This window comes from Peromyscus eremicus, chromosome 6, assembly GCF_949786415.1.
Source record: "Peromyscus eremicus chromosome 6, PerEre_H2_v1, whole genome shotgun sequence".
Taxonomy (NCBI): Eukaryota; Metazoa; Chordata; class Mammalia; order Rodentia; family Cricetidae; genus Peromyscus; species Peromyscus eremicus.
The window spans coordinates 24,595,716-24,617,926 of NC_081421.1; the positions used below are offsets into that span (position 1 = coordinate 24,595,716).

General features: G+C 40.1%; 1 protein-coding gene across 1 annotated transcript in view; it reads left to right on the plus strand.

Moving 5' to 3' along the window:
- Positions 1-22,211, plus strand: part of Spata16 (spermatogenesis associated 16) — a 216,507-nt gene that overhangs the window by 32,742 nt on the left and 161,554 nt on the right. The gene's annotated exons all lie outside the window — the stretch shown is intronic.

Sequence of the window (22,211 nt, forward strand, 5' to 3'; positions counted from 1 at the left end):
TCATACATGTGTGTTCTGTCTATTCTTCCCACCTCCCTCTCATTTCGATCTCAGTTCTACCAGCTCCTTCCTCCTCACAAATCTCTTTCCTGTGTTCATGACTTTCTGTTTTGTTCTATGTCCCATGGAGTTAACTAGGCCCATCTGTATGATCATGGGTTTGGAATGATCCACTGAAACCTGGTGCCCAACTAGTGTTATGTCTCCCTGTCTCCCAGAATCTGTTAGCTGTCAGTATCAGTCAAAAGTGGTAGATCCCTGAGAGCCGTATCTTTTAGGTGAGCTGGACGTGCATGGGCCCATTGCCATCAGGCACAGCTGCTGTGAGTTCATAATCGAGGTGGCCAGGCTGTTCTGAGAAGCCAATGTTTCCGAGCCCTTCTCTCTGTCTTTGGGCTCTCCCAATCTTTCCACCCCTCCTCGGCAGCGAGCTTTGAGGGTTGGTATAAATGTCTTATTTGAGGGATGAGCCCTTAACCATCCTTTATTTTCAGGATCTTGTGTAGCCACGAGTCTCTTGAATTCCCCTCCATTTGCTCTAAGAGAGCTTTTCTGATTAAGCCTGAGAGAAGCTTTTATCTGCAGGTTCTGCGGGTACATTTCTTCCTGTTTCTTTTTCTTTAATTTTGAAACAGGGTCTCCTGTAGTCCAGGCTGGCCTCAAACCCACTGGGCACTGAAGTATAATCTTGAATTCCTGCTCCTCCTGGCACCAGCTCTAGAGTGCAGGGATTACTGGCAAGCACTGGCGAACAGTGCTTCATTCACTCAGAGTTTCCAAATACTGTAGAACGCGTAAGTGTGAATGAATGTTTGTTTCCATTCCCTGATCTTCCTACAGGACAGCTAATCAGGGGGCAGAGAAAGTTCTAGGCTATCCAGAATTCATTCTGCAACTGCAGATGGAGAGCTGGAGTTACAAATGTCCTTGGCACGTAGGGAAAAGCTTCTGCAACCGGAAGTCTGGGTTTGAGTCCCCACATCACTAGCTGGTCTTGACTTCACTATTCACTTAACTTCCCTTTGCTTCAGTCCCAGCATCTCCAAATAAACATCACCAATACTTGTCATGGGAGCAAAGAGATCCTGCACACGTGAAGATGTTTTGAAAATGGTGTAAGTGTTGGCCTTAAGGTAACCACTGTGGTTTATTTTCCAGCATATCAGCTAACTGTAACTCGTGGTCATTCGTGAGAGCATTGCTCTACTTAACATGGGCAGTGGTCATGCTCTGATTATCATCAACAAAGAAAGGAACTACTTTTGATGGATAGGTTTGCTTTTAGGCTTTTAACATGCTGCCTTGGTTAAGCGCTTGCTATGCATGCATGAGAACCAGAGTTTAGGTTCCCAGAAGCCCAACGGATGTTGCATGGGCATGGGAGCTAGCCTGTAATCCAGCCTCAGAAGCAGAGACAGGATCCCAAGAGCAAGCTAGCTAGCAAGACTGGCCACCTGCAGAGCTCTGAGTCTGAGAGACCCTGCCTGAATGAGTATAGTAGAAGAACTGAAGGAAGACTCCTAAAATCAACCTTAGGCCCACCCATACATGGGCCACACACATATGTCCACTTATGTGTGGCCCCATACATGCAAAAATATGCATGTACACACACATACACACATGTGCACATGTGCACCGCATACACATGAAAAGTTGAAAAATAAAAGCAATACAACATTTTCAGACATATAGTTTAAAACTAGTAATTGTAAGGACCAGTACTAAAACTGAAGAAATCTATGGGCATGCACTATGATGACTATTAATGTACAAAGATAAAGGCAATCAATTCAGAAGAAAAATGAAAGACTACGCACTTTCCACATCTAGCCAAAACAATCTGAAGAGACCAAAGCTCATTCACACAGACTCTCAACACCTAAGCTAAGCTGTAAAACTGATATTGTTATTGATGCCTTGTTCCCAAGGCAACTTCCACATAAGATTTTCACCCACCAGCAGCATATGGGGTCTTCTCTGGTACCCTGGGCATGGAGAAGTCACTGTGAAGGCTACTACACACAGGGATACACTAGCAAACCAGGGTCGAGCCAGTTCTCATTGGAACAGGGTGAAAGCATGGCTTGTGTCTGATGTTTGAACTTCTCTTTGTTTAGCAGGTATGCCTGTGCTCACGTTAGCAATCTTTCCGTGTAGAGCTCATTACCTCACATAGAAATCACATGTATTCCTCAGACCTGATGCAGTTAATGAATGTGAATGTTGTTGTAGAAAATCCATTGATACGTTATATCATTGAAAACGTAATATTAGCCTCGATGAGGATTTTGCAAATGCTTTGACTTACAATCCCTCCCTTATCTCCTCTTCTGTTGCTATGGAAAAAAATGTCTTAAATTCACCCTTTCTTGAGCCAATGAACTTTCTCAATTTTCCCAGAATTCTGATAAGCAGCCATGTGTCACATTATATATGAGACATCTTTTGTTTGAGAAAAAGGGCTTCTTAAGGACACTGACTATAAACTTTGCTTCTAAGTTATAATTGTGATATACATGTTTCCTATGAAATTTTCCTTAAAAAATATGTATTAATTTTGTCTGATGTTCAACATATAAAAACTTTAAATAAGTAGCTCTTGGTGTGATGCAACTTTCCTGGGTCATCTATGCAAAATAATTTATAATGTTTATTATACACTAACAAGATGTTTTTATTATTTGATGATTATAAAGCTTCTGCTAGCACATTTTATTGACAAAGAAGAAAAACTAATAGTAGTGTTAAGATGTGTGTTTAACAGTAATATTAACAGGTGAAATAAGTTGAATATATAATGTAACTATATATTTATCTAATCTGTTTGCTTATGTAGACCACCATAAGCTTTCACACACAGGACTAAAGTGAGCTGTGAACTTTGACGTCTCAGTTAATGTTCCTCTGTAGAATTTGTTCAACGCATATAAACTTTAATAAGTAGCTCTTGGTGTCTGTAGAAAGAAAAAACATCAACTAGTGTTGAGATGACACATGCATGTGCCCAAAAAGCCTTTGAGGACAGAGAACAGGAAAATAGAATATAGGCTATCTGGCCACATGTGTGCTCTATGCCTGCTCATCTTCATTCTGTTAAAAATTGACATTTATTATTTTTTAATTGTGTTTATAAGTCTGTGTCCATATGTGGGTATGAGCATATGGACACCGGAGACATGGAGTCTTTGTGGAGCTGGAGTCACAGGCAGTTGAGAAGCACCTGGCATGTGCATGCTGGGGAACAGACTCAGGTCTTCTGCAAGAACAGTAAAGGTTCTTAACCACTGAGTCGGTTCTGCAGCCCCCATCTCAGGTCTTCTGCAAGAACAGTAAAGGTTCTTAACCACTGAGTCGGTTCTCCAGCCCCCATCTCAGGTCTTCTGCAAGAACAGTAAAGGTTCTTAACCACTGAGTTGGTTCTCCAGCCCCCATCCTGATTGACTATGAACTTCTACAGCAGTCCTCCAAACCTGCAGCCACACTCTATTTGAAATGGTTCTGAAGATCCCAAATGGTTTTCTTAGGTCATCTCTATAAATATGTTCTACATAGAAATTAAAATCTAGAAATTAAAGATATTCTTATCCATTTAGAATGACAATAAGCCCAATGAATGTTACTATAAATGCATATTTTATAAAAAAGACTTTTTTAAAGTATGCATAAGGGAAATAGCACACATTTTTTTGCAAATCTATATAGTGTCTGGCATAATAAAAGAAAACTGGGTTCTCATATCTGATTCTACATCCAATCTGTTACAATATGGTCAAGCAATATGAACAAAATTCAGTCTCACACGAAGTACATGTAGTTAGATAAGGACAATAATTTGCATAGCCTTTGCAGATAATTTTGAATATTGTTCTTTGATACAACACCGAGCCTTAACAATGGGTTTCTTAAAGATTAACAACAATGTGGGCTCTTAACTCATATCAGTTGACTGTGTTCCACCCTCACACTGTTCTAAGCCATTGTTTTACCTTACATTACGAATGGGTTATTCACCCACTTGTGTATGTTTAGTGATGTTATCCACTGGTCATTTGGAAATATTATGCAAACTTCCAAATGTTGACAAGCTTCATTATGCAATAGCAACATTTAAAAAAAAAAGAATAACATTTGTTAATATCACAAATCACATCAGAAAAGCCTCCATGCATTGGGAGACTGTCAAACACAGTGACAGATGCAAGTTTTCCAAAATTCTAAATTTGCTTGAAAGCTCAAACTTTTATCCTCGGCAGCAGGTGCTGTCAGTTGTTTTCTCTTAAGTGACAGCACACTTCTTTTCACTTGAGTTAAAATGTCTGCCAAATTCCAAGTCTGATAATAATGGTCTGTATGTCATCCCTCCAAGTAAAACACAGTGTTCCATGGAGAGCCTGGCTGTGTCGACCGCCACATGTAAACAAGGGCACAAGCACTTTTCCTCAAGACATCCATCACATTTTATTATGTAGAAGCCCCCGATGCTACTCCACCTACCACAATGAATAATAAAAAGACGTTCCCTTGATGATGAAGATTTATCATTAGAAAGAAGTCGTTTTCTGGGGGCGGAGTGGTTAGTGCTGAAACAGACCCTCCACAGCTGTAGAGTAGTTATCACGGCTATGATTTCCAGAGTTTAAAAAGCCCCCATAGTGTCTGCAATATAAATACAAACGTCAAACATGTGAAATGGAGACGCATCTAGGATCGCTTGGCCATCTGCAGACCACACTTTGAGAACTGCTCTATTAATTCATGGCATCCTTGATAGCATCACAGCTTGTGTGCTCTCATCTTTCTTCAGAACAGTCGTAATGATTATATTCTGTGAAAGTGTTTCCACCATGTGCTTGCTTAGTAATCCTTGAAGCATTAGTAATTTTTTCATGAAATTAAAAATTCTGTCACTAATGAGCAACCCCTTAATCGACTCCTACTTTCTCTGATGATTAATCTGTTGTTTTCATCAAGCAAATTTCCATGGTAGATTTTTAACAAAATTTTCCAACTCCCACCCAGCCATTTTTTGACTACTCGCCTTATCTGGGTTTTCTGATTTCCTTCCTTAAATGTGACCATTTGAAAGCAAATCTCACTTTGATCTCAAGGCATGGAGAATTCAAGTTAGTACTGACAGGGGAATTTCCTCCCTGACACCTAGTTTTCATAGTACTGAAAAATGCTGTGAAGGTTACTGAGAGAAAAAAGTCTTCAAAAGTCTTAACCAGCTGTGACCCCTATGAACTACAATATGTATGGCAAGATATGGTAAGGTATGACAAGGCAAAACCATGGTTGTAATTTTGGCAGGAATGTTATTGAGGTAGCTAAACACTCTGATTGGATTTAAGGCCCACACAAAAGGAGAAAACATGTGCCTGGTACTGTAAATCTGGCCAAGAAATCATGGTTGAGGAATTCACAAGACCCAGCATGAACCTACTACTACTATTTCTGTTAACTGAACATAATATCAAACCGTCCTCTTAATGTGTATCTGTATACCTGTAGATTAGTGAGGCTCTTAGACATCATCTAAGAAGTTTCTCTGTGCAGTGGATGGCGGCGGGTTTAGCAGAAACCCACGACTGGTCAAAGTGCAGAGAGTAAGGGCCTTTGGAGTGACAGCTGCAAGTGGAAAACCTGTATCATGTGACCCCAAAGCTGAGAGCGCATTGTGGAAGACAGGGGAGGAAGACTCTAAGATCTAGAGGTTAGGGAAGACTAGAGGGGGTAGAACAGTGTCTTCTGGACACAGGACTGCTATATTCATGAACTCAGAGCAGCTGTGGTTGTCCACACAAGATCTGTACAAGATTAAGCCAGTTTACATTCTAGCATGGGATGAGGAGGGGCTCATGAGCTCCACTCCTAACAGAGGGACTAGTGACAGTTAGTGGCTTCTTGGGGAAGGAGAATCAGTTTTCTTTAAAAGCATAACTTCTAGTAAGTCCACCACACTCCAGTAGATAGACTATATGAGCAATATAGATTGGACTCTATGGGTTCTTTAAAAGACGAGGAGCAGAGAGATAGGGATGATCACACAGGAATTAATAGAAAGAGCATGGACGTGGTGGTTTCAGTGAAATGTCCCCCGCAGTCTTGGACATTGGAGTACTTGATCTCAGTAGGTGACACTGTCTAGGTAGGGTTAGGAGTGTGGCCTTGTTGGTGGGAATGTGCCACTGCAGGCTGAAGCCACATGCCATTCCCAGCTTGCCCTCTTGGCTTCCTATCTGTGGTTCCAGATGTGTGTTCTCAGCTGTTCCTAGCCACCTTGCTTCCCAATTCCATGCTTGCCATTCACACCTCTGGAGCTGAAAGCCCAAATAAATGTGTCCTTCTCTAAATTACCTTAGTCATGGTGTTTTTATCACAGCAGAGGAAAAGTAACTAATGCAAGAGATGGATATGATCAAAATACTTTGTATGAAATTTTCATACTTGATAGAAATGTTGTATTTTAATAAGTGAATCTCAGTCCATACATATGTCCTTCTGAGTTGTTTCTGCATCAGCCTCCTGTCTGAGTGTAAAGTCATTTTCCAGACCTTCTGTCATCCTCTCTGACTTTGTACGCATCCCCCAATTTAAACCTTTCGGGTACAGTTTGCTAACTGATGATGCTGTGGGGCAGAATTTACAAGTCTAGGAACACCTTCATTTGAGGGATTGCTGCTTATTAGCTGATAGGATTTTCAAATAAAGTTGCACAGCATACGTCATTTTCATTTTATTCACAGAATGGTAGCAGTTCTAAAGACATCCAATCGACAAATATATTACTTACAAAGTAATGTGTTATGGCACTTTATTTGGTGCAAGTCATAACAGGTTGAGACTCAACACATGGGACCCAAAAGGACAGGATGTCAAAACAGGAAATGTGATCATCTGTCAATACTAACATTGACGTTATAAATAAGAATATTAATAGATTCTTATTGACAAAAGAATGGAGTATGCATTTCAAAAAGAAAACTATTAATATTCTTATTTATGTTGTCAGTGTTAGTGGACTTCTAAAGTTGGAATATCTCTGAGTAATAGTAATTTGACTTATAACTAAACATTGAAAGCATTAAACATAGGAAAATTCATAGCCAGGGTTTGGGAATGTAATTTGGGAGTAGAGTACTAGTTTAGCATACAAAGACCCTGAGTTCAATCTCTGTCCCCAAAGTCTGTGTCCAATTCTATTTTCACTTTCAATTTGCAGGATATAGCATATCACCTAGAAGTCTACCTGGGCTTTATATTATATAAACAAATATAGTGTCATTATGGTACAAATTAATTAATTCTTGTAAGTAATGAGAAGACCCACAGATAATCATCAGAAGTCCTAATATTTCATAAAATATCCAACATTTCCTTTGTAGAAATGTACAAAAGGCTTGACAGTGGATAAAATATTGGTATATGAATGTAGTTTGTCCACAAACTTAAAAACTCAGGATGTTATTATGAGCAACTTTAGTATTTGATAATATAAAAATGATTTCATTTTCTCGATCAAAAAATCTTTCTAATTCTCACACTCTAAAATAAAAATCCCTCTAATTATAATATTCTAAGAGAAATAAATATCCCATGTTATGATCCAGTAAAATTATGTAGTGGAATCCAATATCATTTATTCCAGTTCATTTAAAAGAGCCTTGCATAATTTGCTATTTGAAGACAGTGTGAAAAGCAATAGAATGCAAGCAGACGTTTAGTGTTCCCATACAATGAGGCCCCTCAAAATGCCACTTGAAGTATATGTATTTACCCTCTGGCTCTTTTCCTCAGAACCTATGCAGTGTCTGGAACATGGTTTACACCCAATAATTGTTGCTGAATGAATCATAAGTCATTTCTTGTAGGTTAGAACAGAGGGGAATTTATTAATTGTACTTTTCAAAGCCATCATTCTAAACTACTTCCCACCCAAGTAACACAGAGAATAGAAAAAGCATGAACAACTAGGCACTCTGTTCTTGACCCACCGCCACCACAACCCCACCCCCCTCCCCCTCACCATTACACCGACAGATGTACAGGGCCTTGCACAGACGTCTTAGGTTTCTGAATCTTGATTGCTTTTCTACAAGAGTTGATAGTTGATATTTATATCACAGACCCTGAAGTAAAGATAATAGGGCTAACAGTGCATTATTTTTAAGGGAAAATGTCAAGAACAAAAAAATGAAAATGTCAAAAGATATACTGTTTTACTTAAAGACTATTCTGTTGGCAGAACTGGCTAGGTGATTTACAAAAGGCCTTTACTGGACAGTCTTTGGATTACAATGTAGATGAAAAATAAATGGGAATCCATTTCCTGTTTATTCTCTCTAGACATTTGACAGATGGAGGAAAAAATGAGAAGAAACAATTATAGCCTACAAGATTGTAGGCTTCTTTTCCCATTTTCCAAATTGTGAAAAATAATTTTTGAGGGGAATGTTTTCAAAGGCCCTACTTTGTCTCTACTTTTGTATACTATTAATAACACTAGCTGACTGTCATCCCTGGTCACATCTGCTTAAAGATAGGGCAGCGTGAGAGTGTGTGAACTTGACATTCAACTGGAGTATAGCTTTTAAAAAGTGGCCCTTTATATAATTAGATTACAATTGTGTAATCATTCTGGCAAGAATGAAGGCATTCTAAAGATTCACTCGTGGCCTTCCCTTGGGCTAGCAAACTGTTAGAACATGGACCTGAGAAATTGAAACTTCTCCAGAGTCCCATGCTAGGAAAGGAAAAGGCTAGAGCCTTTGTGCCAAAGATGATTTCATGCAGATTTGACAGTTTTGTCAGACCACCTTGCAAGGAAGAATGTAGCAGAGATGATAGGCAGGACACACCGTGGCCAGGGGTGCTTGATTATACATACTTGCTGTCCTCTGTTTAAACCTGAAACTCACGCCAGAACCATGAAGAAGGAAGGACTTGACGGGGAGGGATGTTACGGACCCTCTCTGTTCCCTTTCCAGTATGACCACACTGAATAAATCCTTGTCAGTTTTCATTATTACTTACATGTTTGATTGTTCTTTTGTGAGTGGGTGGGTGGCTTAAGCCCAACCATCAGGACTACTGGGGCCTAGTCTCTTGCCCTAACAACTTGGAAATAACACATATAGATCTCATTGGGGAAGCTCAGATTAGATTAGGGTCTCTGGCAACTCCTGCAGAAGTGCATTATTTAGCCACCTTATTAGCATTTTTATTGCATGAATATTCAAGTGTCCATTGTTTATGAACCATTCACAAAGTGCCCATGTACAAAAATGAATGGCAAGGGCATCTCTCCCTATAATGGAGGAGCTTTCAGTGGATAAAAAATAATGAATAAGTAGAGTAGTCAGAGAAATGTAGAGAAGAAAGTTCTCTGCTGTCAAGAAGCCATAGCCTAGCATATTTCTGAAGTTCCAGTAGAGAAGCATGTTTATTTTATGGTGGTGCAATGCATGTTCACTAAGAAAACTCATTAAGATGAAGAGGTACAAAAGACCTAAAGCTAGGAGACCTCCCCCAGGTTCCTATTTCTTGGACTTGATGAGCAATTAAATCTTCTCTTGCATCCTTAGTCATCATTCTATTCTAAGCAGGCCAATCTCAGAGTCAAAAGTATAAGTAAATGCACTTACACAGAGAGCCTGGTTGTTCTTTGTAGTATGCTAATCCCTGCTCTATCCCCTCACTAAGCAGGCCCAGGTTGGAGGACAGCCTGGACCACCTCGTGAGACTGTATCTGAAATGTAGACCAGGACATGCAACATTCCATAGGACTGTGCATTCCTCGGTGTTGTGACATTATAGCAATGTAAGTATTTGTCTCATGGATTCTTGATAATGTCAAGAAATAAAGCATTGCTCATTTGAGATAATAGCATAATTTAATTCTTCTACATGTAATTAGCTGTGTAGTTAATTATAATTTTATGTGCAAAAATGTGAGAAATGATGTCCAAGTTATTTGAATTCTCCAAAACTGATTTTTTTCCCCAAGATGTGCTTTCACAAAGACCCGTAGAAGCAGCCACGTGTGAGTCCTGGTGGTGGCTTCCTGGGGAGTCAGTTAGGATTTACTCTCACGCTGCTGCAAACACACACTCTGCTCCCACTCGGGAAGAGCCACGCTTTCTTTGACAGTGATCTACTGCAGCTTCCTTATTTCAAAAACCGACGCCTTCATTTCTAATTTTATGCTCTGATACTTTATGAAATAGTTCCATTCCAGCAGTGTAAATTAAACTGGGTTCTGCCATTTTTTTCTGTCTGGACCACCGATGGGAGATATTTAAACTAGGCCTAGACTCCCTAGTTCTTATCAGCAAGTGGAAGGCTTTAAGTTTGAGTTTTGCTTCTAGTTCTAATTGTCAGTCTTTTATAATATGAAAACAAGTGACCAAAGGAAACCTATTTCTCTGTTTTGCGATTTCTCCGTCTCAGCGTTTGGTGGTTGCCTTTACACAGCTTTCATGCCACACCACCAGTTTCACTGACACCAGCGGCCATGCTGAATGAGTCTCAAGGAATCGACTGTATGGGGCACTTGCTGACTTATTTATAACTCTATTTCAGAGAAAACAGATTGTTGCATTATTGGGCATCTTTGAATAAACTGACTTCTCTGATTATACTACAAGAACAATAGGGACTGAGCAAACAGCCTGTTTAAGAAGATTTGGTTTTTTTCCACTGGCTGCTGGTAAAACAAGAAGAAAACATATCACCCGTCTCCTGCAAAGATTCAGAAAGCCACGATGTGAATACTGGCCTAACCTCGTTCAGCTTTGTCTCCAGGTCTCTGTTCCAATCTTGCTTCCATACTTCAATTATTGTATGTTTGCTTTATGTTTTAGCTACAGCAAAATGCATATAACATAAAACTTACAGACTTCCCCAGTTGTAAATGTACAGTTCGGGACTGTTAAGCACATTCATATGGCTGTGCGAAACACCTCTGAACCCTTTTCTTTCTGAAACACCAAAGGCCTGTTCACCTGAAGCAGCAGCCTTTCACTCCCCCCCTGTCTCACACTCAGGAAACACACTGTGCTTTCGGTGCCTGCACATTGGACCACGTAGTTTCCTCACATGCCGTGATTTGACTCACCCTAGTGCTATGGTACAGAACCCAATCTTCAACGCCATGCTGTTGTGGTGCGGGACCTTTACATTATTTTATCGCACAGACTGCTTCTATAAACAGACTAATGTCCTTGTCATAGAGTAGTTGTGGGTCTGAAGAGATGGTTCAGCAGTTAAGAGCACGTCTGCTTTCACAGGGAATTTAGTTTCCAGCACCCAAGTCAGGCAGTTCATGCCATTTGTACCTCCAGTTCCCTTTTCTGATGTGTGGAGGCATCTGCAGTCTGCACTTATGTGGTGCACACACTTATTCTCACCATACACGCACGCACACATACATACACACACACATACATACACACATACACACACAGAGGCACAAACACACACAAACACACACACAAACACACATATACACACACATACACACACAGGCACACACACAGGCACAAACACACACACACAGGCACACATACACACACATACACACACAGGCACAAACATACATCCATACACACACACATACACACAGGCACACACACACACACACACAGGCACAAAGACACACACACATACACACACACAGGCACACATACACACACATACACACACAGGCACCCACACAAATACATACACACACACATGCACATACACATACATACTCACACACACATACACATACACACACAGAGGCTCAAACACACACATATACACACACAAACACACACATACACATATACACACACAGGCACAAACACACACACATACACACACATATATACACACACAGGCACACACACACATCCATACACACACATACACACACAGGCACACATACACACACACACAGGAACACACACAGGAATACACACAGGCACAAACACACACATACGCACACATACACACACACACACACACACACACACAGGCACACACATACATACATACACACACACATACACAGGCACAAACACACACACACCATTTTTTATAATGAGTAATTCTCACTGACATGGTTTCTTGACGGAAGGATGGGTTTGGCTGCTGTGTTAGAGCAAACAAATGCGCCCTCACTACATACAGCCACCTGATCATGTACTTTACAGCCTCCAAAAACGAGAGGCAAACACACTTCTGCTGTTTAGAAACTACACGGTGTGCAGAATTGTTCGAGCAGCACAAAGACCAAGACAACAAAGAGATCACACAGTATTGGGCTCTGCTTATTTCTCAGGTTTCCACCTCATCACAGCATGTGCTTCCTTTTGATTTTTTAAGCTGAATAACGTGTGTGTGTGTGTGTGTGTGTGTGTGTGTGTGTGTGTGTATCTGTGCATGTAGTATTATGGGTGTATGTGTTGTCTGTATATTTGTATGCATATGTTCCTGTATGTATATATGTGTTCATATGTTTGTGTGTGTTTATATGTGAGTATGTGTGTATATTTGTGTATATATGTACATGTGTGCATATTTTGACATGTGTGTAGATGTATATGTGTCCATATGTGTGGTTTTTGTTTGTGTGTGTGCACACGTGTGGGTTTGTCTGTGTATGTGTGTGTTTGTGTTTCTATGTGTGTACGTGTGTGTTTGTGTGTGTGCCGCATCTCTATCCTCTCATCTAGCAGTGGATGCTTGAATGTTTGAACCCCTTGATAATTGAGAATAAACATGTGATGTAGTTCTTCAAGACACTTTTTTTAATTATTTGGATATTACTCTAGATTTATTTCTGTGGCTGTGATAAGATGTAAGACAAAAGGCAACTTTTAAGGAACGTGTCTATTTGACTTAGAATTCCGGGTCCCAGCCCACCATTTGGGGAAGTCAAAACAGGAAGTCACGCAGCTGGTTGCAGCACATCCACAATTCACAAGAGAAAAGAGGCAATAAATGCACCCTTGCTTGCTCGCCTTCTCCTCTCTTCCAAAGTCAGGGCTCCCTGCCCACACAGGGATGCTGCTCGCAGGAGCTAGGTCTTCCTATGTCAATTAACAAGCAAGAAACCCCATGACAAACAAGTCCACAGGCCAAGGAGTTATACGCAATCTCTCACTGAGGCTCTTTTCTCAGGTTAATCCTGGTTGTGTCGAGGTAAGAATTAAAACCAATTATCACAGGCATACATCCACAAATACAAATAGTTGGACCCTCTAGTAATCCTAGTTTTGGTTTAAGAGCTGCTGTTACCTATGGTGGCTGCATCATTTGACATTTTCACAAACAGCACACACAGATTCCAGTCTCCCCACATCCTTGCCAACACTTGTTGTCTGTCTGTCTGCCTGCCTGTCTGTCCTAATGGCAGCTATTCTATATGTTGGATTACCTCATTGTGATCTTGTTTCCTAAGGACTGGTAATGTAAAGCATCTTTGCTATCAGCAGCCAGTGTTGAGTCCTGCTTGGTGTGTTTACATGCTGTGCCACCACCTCCAGAACTTGTCACCCGTGGTGCAGTCTACTGCATGTGAACATATCAAGTCAGATAAGATACCACATTAGAATTTTGCTTTGTAAGCATTTCCTCCCACTCTTCCACTGCTGCCTTCTTGGCCTTTTCATGCACAAAAATTTCGATACTTATACCATACAATTGATGTATGGGTTGTTTTGTTTGTTTCCTTGAGTTATTTTTACTTTGAGTTAACCTGAACCATGTTCTAGGAGAGAATATTTCTATGCCCACCCTCTCCTCAATCTTGGGCATCTCATTACTCTCTATGATACCTTAAACCCTGCCTTGCAATGGACCCTTCTTATTATTCTTTGAATATAAACGTGTGGACACGTCTGAACAGATGTCTATATAAGGCAACAATTGAACACACATCACACTTTTCATTTTACAACAGTGCATGATTGGCCCTTGCTCCTTTCTTTTCAAAGGAAGCTACATGGCAAATACCTTGGAGGAAAGGCAAGTCAGCTTGCAGCCTTAAAACATGAAAATGGAGTTTCCATATACAGCAGGCAGGCGGTGGCCGCTGGACATGGTGGGGCATGATGGCATCTCATCACCAGTGAAACTAAGTCAAGAGGGTTGATGTCTGGAAAGATCATTTCAAAAAAAAAAAAAAGCATCGATATTTTTCCATATTTAAGGTAACAGAAGACTTCTCTCCCGGATCTTAGCACTTCAGTCCTGCTGTGCTACCTACTATATGTGAAGAAATCATCTGGCATTGCCATCTAGGACAATGGCCCAGTAGCTCCATGAAGTACAAAGCAATACTCTTGCTCACTGTTAGGCAATGAATACTTGCCTGTCCTCTGCCTTTGACTCGGGAGGCTCGGGTCTCCTGCTAGCATCCATAGAACTACATCAGGAAAACTTGCAACTTACAAGAAGAGAAAACTCTGAGACCCTCTGCAGTGTTGAAGAAAGTATTACAAGGAATTTTGTGACTATATTTGAAAATAATTTTGCCTATTCTACCACTTAGTGAGGAATTTCTTGTTAGTGTCCTGACAGATGGTGTTCTAAATATCACCTAGACGTTTCACTAAAAGAAAATCTTTCAAAGCCTGTTTCATAGGTGCTTGTGAAGTCCATTCTTCAGATGAACTGGCCTGTTTGCAATTCCCTAACACTGATTTTTGCTTTGCTTTTGCTGGTATTATATAGAATAATAATCCTGCTTCCCACATCAAACATCTTGGATTTACTGAGTCTCAGAACAATACTATTTCATTATCTAAACATATTGACGTTTTTCTTTCCAGATCTTGTTTTCCAGACCAATTAGGCATTCCAGACATGTCCCAATATGGTGATGATCTGTTCACATGCTCAGAGCTGGATGATTCAAAAGACTTACATGGCCAAGTGAAAATAGTACTTGCCATATGGAAATAATACCTTCTATTGATTTAGCATAAGGTTTTACATATAAGTTTGTGTATATATTGTTGTATCACATTTAAAGTGCAGTCAGTTAACATATCCAAACTTTTTCTTCTTGAGCAAACTCAAGCTATGACTCAATTCATAGGCGCAATTTGTTAAAACCATAACATAATCTTGTCATTGAACTATCCCCGATCACTTGGGGGTTTGCTTCTATCAGCAGTGGTATTGGTTCATGCTTGTATAATATTTATGTCATACGAATATTCTACAGTCACCCATTCAATTTTTTAATATTAGTCATGAAAGGAAATGGCTACAGAAATGGCTGAAGCAGGCTATGAGCTTGAGATGCCTTCCTTTGTGATGATCTGGCTCACACTTTGACTGGTTATCATCTACTAAATGATGTAATTCACCAGCATTAATGTCACCATATTTCCCACCGGATACTGTGCTCTGCTTGGATGAAAACAGTTCATATTCCTGACATTCTCTAGCGCCTCCAATTATTTATTTTTAAAGATGTCAGCACCTTATTGGGACAGTAAATCAGGTTTGTCTCAGGAGCGTAAATCAATAAGCCCTCTGAGACATGGTAGCAAAGGTCCTCATTCACAGAGCAAGGAAAAAGCCTTGGCTTCTGGTGGATAAGCAAGCCCCACTCTGGAGAAAGGGGTAGGCTGCCCTCTCTTCACTCAGGAAAGATATCAAAGGTTCACATGACCATCAACAGGGAACATGAAATGCTCTCCAGCATGGAGCAAGCCACATGTTCAACACACTCAGATGGTGAAGAAATGTTCCACAAAGAGGGAAAAATATCAGTGACGGTGGGGCAGGAACATTTGGCAGGAATTTTCCAAAATTAAGGGGGAAAGCCAGAAAGAGCATGTCTAAAAAAACCTGAGTATTTTATACAATAAAAGCAAAATATAACAATAACAAAATAACACTATTCTAAAAAGTGCAATAAGGAAAATAAGAGAAATAAAAGTCATAGATTGGAAATAAAGAAGTGCTTTATTTACAAAAGTTATCACAATCCATGTAGAGAATCCTAAAGTCTCTTTGGAAAAGCTTTTAGAGGTACTTCTCAGAAGTGCACAGCAGAGAACAAGATCAATGTCCAATGTTGTCAGTTACATTTCCCTACGTCAGCAACGAGCAGAAGAAATCAAACTTAGAGATCACTTTCCCTTATGGAAACAGAAAACATCAAGTACTCTGGGGGCAGATCTAACACGTTCGTGGAAGATTTCTCATGCTAGAAATTCTAAGACATCAACAAGAGAAATGAAGCCTAAATTGTGGAGAAATCTATTTACTGATCACATGATGCATATTGTTAGAATATCAAAACTCCCTAATTCTGTGTGAAGATTTAAAAATCTCAGTGGACAATTTTAGCAATTAATATACCATTTTTTAGAAAAAGTAAAGTATTTCAAAGTTCTAAGCAATAATGAGGGGAAAATGAAGTTTAGAGAGAAAAAACCTGCAAATCCAAAAGTGCAGATAAATGTCAAAAACCTTTGCCTTATACCATACACAAACTTGGGCTTAAGATTGTGGCTGTGGGGTAGAGTGCCTACCTAGGTACAGGGCCCTAGTTTTAATTCCTAGCACTGAAATTTTACATATATATATATATATATATATATATATATGTATATTAATAATATATAATTAAAACAAAATGATAATAAAAAGTAAGCCAGGCATGGTGAGCACCCCTTAAACCCAGCACTCAAGAGGCAGAGGCAGGTAGATCTCTGTGAGTAGAAGGCCAGCCTCTTCTACACAATGAGTTCCAAGACAGGCAGGAGTACAAACAGAGTGAGACCATTTTTCAAAAACAAAAATGAGTTGGTGAAAACAAACTCATGTCAAACAATAGAGGGATGTATTTGTGACGCCAGATTTGTTGATGGTGTAAGCCTGGAGGCTTTCATCTCTAGCTTTGTCACTCAGAGGGCAGGAGGATCGCAAGCTCAAGGTTGGTAGTATCTGGTACCACTGTGGGAACGCGGAGGACTGTAGTCACCCTTGGCAAGAGAAGATAAGCATATGCTCACCACAGGACCCACCATTCTCATTTCAGGTGTTTTCCTAAGAGAAATGAAACTTAAAGCCATTTTATTCATAATGAAAACCAACAGAAACCCATCGATTGTTAAATAAGTAATGTGACTGTGGGATGCACTGATAATTTAACAGATCAAAAAAGGAGAGCAAACTTACCCGTGCACCTGTGGATACAAAAGCGTCACAACAAGGCTGCGGTACATAGCAAGACTCTCTACTGTAACCGAGCTCAATGGTGGAGTGCTAAGCACGGACCAGGCCCTGGCTTCACACCCCAGCCTTGAAAAAACAAAATGTATCTACTATATGGTTCCATTTTTATAAAGTTCTCCAGAAAGCTGAGTAAAACTACTTAAAGTATAATCTAGAGAGAAAAGACATAGGCAAGCAGAATAAAATATACTCACTGTTCTTGTGAATCAAAGCTAATCGGGGATAGATAACTGAAAGCTAGGGAGAAAACACACATTCATATATAATATGAATAAGAAAGAATAAAAGAAATAAGTAAGAATAAAAGAAAATAAGTTGCAGAGATGACAAAACTTGATTGGTCAATACAGTTAGCTCTCTTTTCCCCTTGATCCATTTCTGTTAATTTAACCAATTACAAATAGAAAACCATCCAGAGGCAGTGAACACATCTGTAATGAACATGCTGATGTTTTGCTTTGCCACTGTTCCCTACACGATGCACTGCAACAGCTGTTTACATAGCAATGACATTTCAGTGTGCATGACAGGTAATCTAGACATGATTTAAAGTGACAGAGACGTGCATACATTGCATGCCGATGCCACAGCATCTTACACGAGGCATTGGAGCACCACAGGCTTTGGAATCCACAGGGGTCCTGGAACCAATGGCCCGTGGATAATAAGAGGTGATTTTTAAAAAGGAAAATTGAGCAAATTGAACACTCAGACAGCAAAATTAATAACTATGACTAAAATGAGTTTAAGGAGAATAATAAAACTTAAATCTATGACAGCTCAACTTTAATATAACATTTTATTTTAAAAAAGTATAACTTCTTTAATCTTTAGCTTCAATATCTTGTTTGTTTTTATGACTTTTATGAATCACCATTAATTCTTTACTACAAAAGGTCAAGGAACAGAGTGCTCTTACTCTTCTCAAACTTACATGCAATGACAAATGTCAGTGAAACGCTGAAGCGACCCTAGACCATCTCCTTCAGTTAGTTCCCTTGTGAAAAGAATTTAGTCTACACAAAAGGACAAGGAAACTAGATATGTATTGTTTTGGAAATCAGTAACTTATTCTTGCAGATAATATAGAACTGAATTGTTATTATTGATATCAAGTAAGAAGACTACAAAGTAAGTTCAGGTGTGAGCAGTGAGAAGAAGTGCCTTAAATTTGGATGTGCGCTCAGATCTGCTGCAGCACTTACCTGTAGGACTTAGTAAGCACAGGTTCCGAAGGTTCTACACCTGAGAGGAAGGAATCAAGGCTGTGGTTCTAATGACCTTTGCGGTGCTGCCATAGATCATTCTCTGAGCTGTGAGGTACAGCTGTGCATACCTGCTCAGATAAGCATGTGTGTGTACATATGTTTTGTGTACAACTTTAAAACATGAGAACTAACAAGGAATTAGTGAAATTATTTTTAAAAGGTGAGAGGGCCCAGCCCGATGGCGACATCTACAATACAACTACATCTACACACAGCTCATATACCTAAGGCTCAGGGATCACTGCAGAAGAGGGGCTGGGAAGACTTTAAGAGCCAGAGGATCAGGGAATTTGCTGTAGGACTGTGTCAGGAGCTACACCCGTGAAGTCTTACCCATGTGACTTATGAGCTGACACCAGTAGGCATACCAAAGTGGACAGCAGAGAAGACCGAGACCTCAACCCCACACCGAGAACTACAGGCAATGAAGGAATGTTAGGAGCTGGAGAAACAGTCCTCTCCAGGGAAGGGCACCCCAGCTGGTTCCCCAGTACCAAATGGTCAGCCCTGAAAACATATGTACAGGTAACATTACACAGACCGAGCCAGTTATATTTAGCAATATGTATGTATATGCATATATATTTACATATGTGCATGTAACCACAATTGATGAAAACAGGCCAAGGTATATGGGAGACTTTGGATGGAGTAAAAGGAAAGGAGAAATGATAAAATTATAGTAAATTATTTATAATTATAGTAAATAAATTATAATAAAATATCACACTTTCGGATAAGAAGACACTATACCAAAATCTAGTTTCACAGTAATGAAAATCATCAAATAATGTTTGGGTTTTATTTATTTTGTTCAGGGTTTTGCTTGTTTTTCCCTTGTATTTGCTTATGTGTTTGTTCTGAAAAAGGGTCTCTCAACAAAGCCCAGCACAGCCCTCAGCTTGCACTGTTCCAGTCTCCCCTCCATCCCGGGTTCAAGTCATGTTCTTCAACTTAAGGAGATAAAAAACTGTAAACTTCATCAGAAAAAAATAAGTTTGTCATATTAACCAACACATTTCTTCACAAAGCAGACACTATCGAGCACTTTCCCTTCCAGAAACTGAAGAGGATTTTTTTCAGCCTCAGGATTCAGTTTCCATCACAGTAAACGACAGACCTCATCAAGGATGGAAACATCACACCCACCCCAGACGCGCACGTGCTGTGAACTCAGTGTACAACAGTGAAGCAGGATAAACCCTTTGCCAACTGAACCAGGAAGCCAGGGACAAGGCTGAGACAGGCCTACACTCTGACTTCACTGTTTACAGAGAACTTTACAATCAAGGTGTATGTGCATTAAATGACGTGGATTTTAAGACAGAGATAAATGTTAAGGCATCCACAAACAGAAATCAGAAAAAGCACCAGGATATCGAGGTTACAAACTACTTTAAAAAAAAAAAAAAAAAAAAAAAAGCTTCTACCTCACATAATCTGTTATTTTACATGATCCTCTGCGCTAAACATGAGCCTGTCACAAAGCGAGCACCAAGAACCTGCTGCTCTCACCAACTCCATTCTTCCCTCAGAAACTCAGACTTCCTGTAATTCCCTCTGACAGGAAGAACGGACTTCTTAGCAGCCCTATCAGCATACCTAAATCACAGTCAGTTCCTCTGTGCTGAGAAGCAGACTAATCAGTGCAGAGGCTGCTTTCTGATTACAATTACACTTTCCTCACTGTAGCCCTGGGGAGATTGTCCATTTTGATCATAGTCAGCCTTCTGCCTCTCCAAATAGAGTCAAATGATAAATGATTAGACGTTTTAGAGGACAAATCATCATTCCCTCAACAAGTTGCACACAACATAAAATAGATCTTTAAAAGGACATGTCATTTGGAGAAGCATCAATAAATTAATAAAAGTGTGGGAACCAAGGCCTTACAACCATCACTAACATTTGCCTGCCAAATATCTAACAGGAACACATAGTGACAGCTGTAATTACTATGAGAGAGTCAAAAATGATGGGTGGCCAGATGTAACCTCTCTTCCAACCTTTCTAAATGTCCCCTTGTGGCTTCACCTTCATGAGGGAGACTGGGTCTGGATCCTCTTTAGAAGGGACTCTTTCAAGTGGGAATCACATGGTTCAGAGAGGGTGAGGTTGTAGTTAAAATAGCATAGTCCAGTCTAACAATAGACATCCAATATTTCCTCAGAAACACAGAAGGCTCATAATTAGAAGTGATTTCTAAAAATCAGAATAGTTTCCATGCTGTCTCCTCTACATGATCTCTCGGCTTACTCACACCAAAAATCATTCTTTTTTCTAAATTTTTTTATTTATAATATTTTTATATTTTATATACCAACCACAGATTCCCCCTCTCATCCCTCCTCCTGCTCCCCTCCCCAGTCTCCCCTCTGCCTGACCCATCATCCCTCATCCCCTCCTCCAAAAGGGTAAGGCCTCCAATGTCTCCCTCTATCAAGAAATCTCTTTCATTGCTCTTCCACTTCATCCCTCCCCCAGCTCAACCATCCCGTTCCCTCACAGCTCCAGAGACGCTAGGAAACAAGGAGGACCCTAAGAGGGATGCATGGATCGCCTTGGCGAGGGGAAACAGAAGAGATCTCCCTGAGTAAACTGGGGATGAGGGGGGCCAAATGCCATTCTTCAGGCACCCAGCCCTCTTCCCTCATTCTGTTTGACTTTTCCCTCACTATTCCTTCTTACAGCCCTTCATCTTCAACCTCATCCTTCTTTTTGTCAAAAAGCATTTGTCTGTCAGGATCAGAGCAAGACTCTTGGTAAACAGTTTAGCAGAAACAGGAAACCACACCATAGGCTAGCAATACACACTCATTAGAGAACGTGCTTTCACATCTGGAGATGAATGCTGTACACGTGTCGATGGAGGAATGAAATAGTTGGGACTCAGAGGAAAAAAAAAACCTCTGGTCGGTTAGAGACCGAGTCCCTGAGCAGAACTGTGGTGCTGGTTATTTGGACTTGCATTTGAGGACTTCCAGAAGAGAGGATAGCAAACATGCTTTCGAGACTCACCATTATCTGAGCTGGTAGAGCATTAGCAGTTGGTGTGTGTTAGTAGCTTCACTTACATCAAGTGAGCTATGAGACTTCTTAAGTATCCTACATTTTATTAAGGTCTCACAATACAAATGTCCCTATTCTTTGGGAAATGAATATCCATTTACACAAATCATTACTTGTGGAGTGCAGCCCATCTTCATTAACTGGGACCCCTCTGATTGAGAAGCTATTGCAGAAGAGGCAGTAAGGTGTACAACATAGGTCTGTGGCTATTAGTGGATTTGGGTTTCCTTAATCTCTCTGTTTTCTGTCTGCATTTAAAGTGGAATAGAATGAGTCACCTCGTCATATGTAACAACAATCATCATGGGCTACATAGAGGGAGTTATTTCTCTTTGACTCTTTTAGAAGCCATGTTTCTGGGAATGAAAGTATTTTAGTCTGTGAATTTTTCAACTTCAAGTTCATGATTCCCCAAAAAGAATCTCATGAATTCTCTAAAGTTGGTATCTATGTTTCCATGCATTTTTAAGACAATGGTTTATAGCTCTGAGTGCTACTCAAAATGAAAGTAAACTGTTTACTTCAATAATGACCAAGTTCCAAGTAATCGCCTTCAGCCTTTGGACAGTCTTAGAACATTCTTTATTAATCTCCTGTTGGCTCCACAACATCTGAATTCCCGCGTCT